This window comes from Phocoena sinus, chromosome 10 (genome assembly GCF_008692025.1).
Source record: "Phocoena sinus isolate mPhoSin1 chromosome 10, mPhoSin1.pri, whole genome shotgun sequence".
In the NCBI taxonomy this organism is placed as follows: domain Eukaryota; kingdom Metazoa; phylum Chordata; class Mammalia; order Artiodactyla; family Phocoenidae; genus Phocoena; species Phocoena sinus.
Genome location: NC_045772.1, coordinates 94723361 through 94730488, shown reverse-complemented (window position 1 = coordinate 94730488; position 7128 = coordinate 94723361).

Here is a 7128-nt window from a genome sequence, read left to right as displayed (position 1 = left end):
TAGTTGAATACGAACATTCAATTACCACATGACTTGGCCTGCCCACTCCGTGTCAAGCTAAGACAAGCCATGGCTAGATGAAAAAACCTTCTGGGACGGCCGTTCTTATGCATTTGATTCTAACCCATCTGATTATTAGAAGAACGTATCTGACCAGCATTTCTGTACAATATGAGCAATACTCTGTCCCCTTCAACTATATCTCACTGGGTTAAAAGAAAAAAATATGTTCGCTACTGCTTCGTCTCTTAATTGGAGTGTCAAGTCCTTAAGTATGTAAAACACAACCCTATATGTCTTATCCTTTCATGCCATTGTTTCTCAAATTAGTTTTAAAGGCTCCCCTCACACCCGAGACCCCTGCTCTAGGGCTCAAGTAGATGTTCACAGCACCTGTCTGAACAATTGTGGTCCGTGGGTTATGTGGGAAAAGTCTACCTCCCCTACGGTCGTTAAGCAGGTCTAATTTTCTCTGTGTCTCACTTATTTTCTAAACAAAACATTTAATTTCATTTTTATACAAAGCTAATTCAGACAGTGAATAAAGAGTTGGCAGATTTCAAGTTCTCTCTTTAGTGCCATGTATTACTACACGCAGGGCATTGGAATCAAGGGTCGAGTGAGGTTGTGAAATTGTTAATTCTGATAACTATATTTGACAGTGGAAAATATGTACATAGCTTGCCTAAAGTTTACACATACGTATGGTGCCAAATCTCTCAGGCAGGGCTCTAATTAAAACAATATTATTGCCTCATTTGTGGTTATCCTTCCTTATTTTTTCTCTTTTCATTTGCTCCTGACTCTGTTAGCATATTAAAAGATTTAGTTCCGGGCTTCCCTGGTGGCGCAGTGGTTGAGAGTCCGCCTGCCGATGCAGGGGACATGGGTTCCTGACCCGGTCTGGGAGGATCCCGTGTGACGCGGAGCAGCTGGGCCTGTGGGCCATGGCCGCTGAGCCTGCGCTCCGGAGCCTGTGCTCTGTGGCGGGAGAGACTGCAGCAGTGAGAGGCCCGTGTACTGCAAAGAAAAAAAAAAAAAAAAGATTTAGTTCCCCCGCCCCCCAAATCGAGAATCTAGAGGGACACAGAGCAGTATGAAGGAGATACAAATAGGAAGAGAATGAGAATAAAATGGGAAGCGAAATCCACCCCAAATTTTTTCAAGACTGCAGTCTAGAGACCATAGAAGTGAATGATCATGACCCAGCAATCCCACTACTGGGCATATACCCTGAGAAAACCATAATTCAAAAAGAGCCATGTACCAAAATGTTCACTGCAGCTCTATTTACAATAGCCCAGAGATGGAAACAACCTAAGTATTCATCATCGGATAAATGGATAAAGAAGATGTGGCACATATATACAATGGAATATTACTCAGCCATAAAAAGAAACGAAACTGAGCTATTTGTAATGAGGTGGATAGACCTAGAGTCTGTCATACAGAGTGAAGTAAGTCAGAAAGAAAAAGACAAATACCGTATGCTAACACATATATATGGAATTTAAGGGGAAAAAATGTCATGAAGAACCTAGGGGTAAGACAGGAATAAAGACACAGACCTACTAGAGAATGGACTTGAGGATATGGGGAGGGGGAAGGGTAAGCTGTGACAAAGCGAGAGAGAGGCATGGACATATATACACTACCAAATGTAAGGTAGATAGCTAGTGGGAAGCAGCCGCATAGCACAGGGAGATCAGCTCGGTGCTTTGTGACCACCTAGAGGGGTGGGATAAGTAGGGTGGGAGGGAGATGCAAGAGGGAGGGGATATGGGGACATATGTATACGTATAGCTGATTCACTTTGTTATAAAGCAGAAACTAACACACCATTGTAAAGCAATTATACTCCAATAAAGACGTAAAAAAAAAAAAAAAGAAGTGAATGATCACAACTGGAATTGAACTAAGTATTCATATTAGCCCTCCAGATTCTTACACATATTTCCAATGTAAGTACAATGCACACTGCATCTTTGCATCTGTTTTATTACACACAAAGAAAGACAGTTCTGTTTGCAATAATAACACAACTCTGATGAGTGACATTTCTGTTCAGTTAGCATAATAATGTCCTGGACATAAACAGCGATTTACTTGTGAGTGTCCAGAAGAAACTCTTATCAAAATTCATCTGCAAATAGAACTTTAAAAATTAGATGCAGGGACTTCCCTGGTGGTCCAGTGGTTAAGACTCCAAGCTTCCACTGCAGGGGGCAGGGGTTTCATCCCTGGTCCGGGAACTAAGATCACGCATGCCACAGGTTGAGGCCAAAAAAAAAAAAAAAAAAATTTAGATGCATTCTCCTGTACTCTGTCTGCCTATGTGTTGTGAGAAATTCCTCGAAAGACTGTATGACACATGGTCCCATCCCCATAAGGTGTGAGTAAATCTGTTTTGCCTGCCTCACCCTCAATCTTACCACCTGCATCTCTGCACAAGTGGATCTGCCAGCCATATTATCTTCATACAGACAAGTGCCTCGCTGCCTAGCTGGGCACTGCACTGGGTCAAGGGGCTTATTAGCTGTGGGCTATGGGGCAGAGGACACAAAGACCCAAAGTGAGGAAGATAAAATATGTGGAGATGGCACCCCGAGACAAGAGACCATCTGCCTCCTGGCTCTGTCACTCAGCCTTCCCTTCTCTTCCCCCATCATCCTTACCCCTGAGCTGTCTAGCCAAAAACTTCACTTAATGGAGTGACAATGTTAAGTTGGAAGCAAGATAGAAAAGAACTGCTCAGATCTAGAGGATTCCAGAATTACTTATCTCCAACATTCTGAAAACCGAGCTGTCCTTCCTGTTTTCAGATCCAATAAACATATATTGATGAGCTACAGGGTGCACGTATCATGCTAGGCTAGCCACTTTCACACACAGGAGGAAACTGAGGCTCAGAGAGATTAAGTTCTGAATTAGGGTTTTAAAAAAAACAAAAGGCAAGTAAATAAATGTCAGAGAAAGGTTTCATACCCCAGACCTTTTTCTTTCTTTTGGCCGTGCAGTTTGCGGGATCTTAATTTCCTGACCAGGGATTGACCCCGCACCCTCAGCAGTGAAAGCACAGAGTCCTAACCACTGGAGCACCAGGGAATTTCCCATACCTCAGTCTTTTAACTACAAACCCAATGTTCTTTAAACTACTTCATTGGGACTTCCCTGGTGATGCAGTGGTTAAGAATCCACCCGCCAATGCAGGGGACACGGGTTCGAGCCCTGGTCCGGGAAGATCCCACATGCTGCGGAGCAACTAAGCTCATGAGCCACAACTACTGAGCCCGCGAGCCACAACTACTGAAGCCCGCGTGCCTAGAGCACATTCAACAAGAGAAGCCACCGCAATGAGAAGTCCGTGCACCGCAATGAGAAGTCCGTGCACCGCAATGAAGTGTAGCCTCCGCTCGCTGCAACTAGAGAAAGCCCACGCGCGGCAATGAAAACCCAACGCAGCCCAATAAATAAATAATAAACTACTTCATTACGTGTATGTCCTTGCCATTCAAATGGACAAGACACATAGTGTCAAGAAGGAATTATGTCAGAATGCAAAACAATCATGGAAACCACAAGGCTGAAACTAAATTTCACCAACAAATAGACCATAAATTGGAAAGAACAGGTGAGTAGAATCTGTGCGTTCTCCGAGGTCACCTAGGGGCACGTCTGCATGTCTGTCTTCAAAATGCTTTCTGAATATGAGTGTCGAATCAGAAATGGTTTCCAGTACTCACCAGGTGATGGAATCCAGGATCATTTTCTTTGTCTGTTCATTTTCCTGGATCTGAGGCCAAGCCTATTTCTATCTTCCATTTTGGGGAAAAGGGCCTGGTTTCCAGCACTAGCGATCTTCCACCGTGAGCCCGGGGCTCAGGAAAGGGCCAGAACCCCCAGCGGACAGAGCACTGGCCTCATCATCAGAGTTGCCCTGCTGAGCGCCTCAGGCTCTACCTTTCTCCTGCAGCGCACTCGTGAGAGGACAAGTAGATGAAAGGGCTTGCTCTTTAAACCCAGAGAATCAGACTTACAGAGATAACTCACCTTATGCCCAGGGATATCTCCTGGTGCAGATAAGGCGGAGAGGAGAGGAGGTAGCCAGAGAGAACCCCTCGTCCTCCCGTACTTCTCAGATATGGAAGGATTGTGACTGGGCTGATCTCCACCCTCTTCCACCTTCCTAGAGACCTAAGGCTTGAAATGCACTTTGAACCATAAAAAAAGAGGTCCTGCCATGCTGCCTGGGAGTCCTGACCATGTTTAAACAAAATCTTTTGACGACAGGACAGAGCGTTATCCGCTCTTCTTGCTTATTTTCACCTGTCAGGAGTTTTTACCTCTTTGAGAATTCCTGAAATATACGTGATATGCAGGAGAGATGAGGAAGCCTAAATTTTATCTTGGCTTCTCCTGAAAAGCTTGCTCCGTAGGGGAGGACATGGAATGCAAGATACGCAGCCCCAGGATTCCTAGGCACGAGGTGCAGTGCCCACGTCACAAACAGCATCAGATTTTAAATATCGTTACAGACATGAACACATGTTATGTCCTTTGAGGTGTTATACAAATTCGAGACATTTTGTTTTTATTATAATGATCATTTTACTTATCGCATTCCCGATTCCATAACCCTGCATCCACCACGTGCAAACCTCCAAAGTCCGGAAATAATATATATATAATTATACTCTCTCTTGGTGGCTATTTTCTCTTCCTGGGATTACTAACCAACAGCAATTTCCCAAGCCCATGATAAAGATTATTGATAGGAAGGAAAGGCCAATGGCTATTTAGCTCCTTTGCTGCCTCCCAACGTCAACTCCCTGCAAAGTGCTGTCCACTCCCTTATTCATTGATTGAATATCAGTGACACGCTGGGCACTGCGGGTTATTACAAACAAAAAACAAAACAGGAAAGGCCAAGAACATACAATCACCACCTGCTCTGAAAACAGAGTTGCCTCTGATCCATTTATTTTCTCCTACCTGATGGACACACCAAAGATGCCTGTATGTGCTGCTTGGGGCTTGTTTCAAATACTTTGTTTTTACTGTTGTCAGTCACACTGCATTTCCAGGGACCAGTCCCCATCTTTGTGATTCACCCCACTTGGCTTTTCCTTCTAAGGGGGAGCTTCTGGTACTTTAAAAATCTTTTGACCGTTTCCGTTTCCCCTATAAGTGAGGAGATCTATTTTGTTGTCCTGCCAGGCCTCCAGCCTTTTCTAACACACAGCCCTCTGCAGAGAGGAGGGCAGAAAGAAGACAGTCTGATTAATTGCTGAACATGTCTACATTTAACTACTTTATCTTCTTATTAGAGAAAAACTGAAGATGTTTCTGTTCACTGGACAAACACCTTATACCACATCGAAAGAAATTATGCAATGAGAAAATGTGTATTTGTAGAGGTTGCGGAATATGTTTATAAGCTTGCCAATCAGGAAATGCTAATAGGACAAACAGTTCACAGTTTAAAAAAAAAAAAGAAAGTCTCCAAAAGATTGTGGGAAACACACACACACACACACACACACACACACACACACACACACACACAAGCACACTTTCTCATTTTCTGATAAATGAGTCCCAGATGCAGGCAGGCAGAGAGACAGATAGGAGACTCCACAATCAGGAAATCAGCTCAGCTGCCGTTCACCTCAGTGCTTTGTCACACAGGGTGTGCCCTTGTAAGTGCTCTATACACAGAAGGTAATTCCAGGTAAACAATAGCAAAGGCCTGGCAAGATGAAAAAGGCACCTGTGGGAACACATCACCACCTCATTCTGCACCGTCAGGAGCAAACAGTAGATTCCCCGCCTCAGGAGTGGGCCAGCATGCTTCTGAGCTGAGCGGTCTGGAGTCCGGGGAAGTAGCATCAGCGCTGACCTGGTGCTAGGATTACAGAGCAGAGGTTTGAAGTTCTAGTTCTGGGTTGGTAGGTGATTCACTGAGCATATCACTTGACCTTGTCATCCCTTCTCTTCCTAATTTCGGGACCGAGACACCTGCTTCTCTCCTGAGGCTAGTAAAGAACTACAGAGAGCTGCAGGAAATGAACGACACCAGAAAAGGGGCAGGCCAGCCAAGAAGTCCCCACAACCAGTAATCCCCCCTCGCCTCTCTCAAATTCTGAAGGCTCCCTTGGACCTGCATCTTCCTACCCACATCATGGCAGCCCCAGAACCTCGCAAGTTTTCATTCCTATCCCTCCCCTGCCTGTAATTTCCTTTGGGGTAACAGTAAGAGAAGGAGCTCTGGAGTAGGGCTTCTATTTGAATCTCAGTTCTACTATTCACCATGACTGTGTATAAGTTATCCTAACTTTCTGAGCCTCTGTTTTTCCACCTGTAAAGTGGAGACAATAATATCTACCTTCCAAGGCTGTTGAAAATTATATGGGATAATTTATGTAAAATACCTGGTGTCGTGCCAGGTCCATTACAGGCAATCCATATACAGTATATTAGTCTCTCCCTTCTTCACCTGTTTTCCAGGTTGGGAGGTAGTCACACAGCTGTACCAATCAGGTAAGCATATATAACTACAAATAAAAAAACAAAACAAAAAAAACCATTATCAAAATATTTATAATATTTGTGGATCTAAGTATATGTAGTCCTGTGCTTGAAGAGCGAGTTAAAGTAATCACAAATTAATGTAGGTTTTAAAAATCTGCATACAGGGACTTCCCTGGTGGTGAAGTGGATAAGGCTCCACGCTCCCAATGCAGGGCGCCCGGGTTCGATCCCTGCTCAGGGAACTAGATCCTACATGTATGCCTCAACTAAGAGTTCCCATGCCACAACTAAGGAGCCTGTGAGCCACAACTAAGGAGCCCACCTGCCACAACTAAGACTCACTGCAACCAAATAAATAAATAAATATTTTTTAAAAATCTGCATACACCTACAAAGTGTGATTTGACAGCCTAAGTATTACACCTGCCAGGAGGTGTCTGAATTTAGCAATCATGTCGGGCTTCCCTGGTGGCACAGTGGTTACGAATCCGCCTGCCAATGCAGGGGACACAGGTTTGAGCCCTGGCCTGGGAAGGTCCCACATGCCGTGGAGCAACTAAGCCCGTGCGCAACAACTACTGAGCCTGCGCTCTAGAG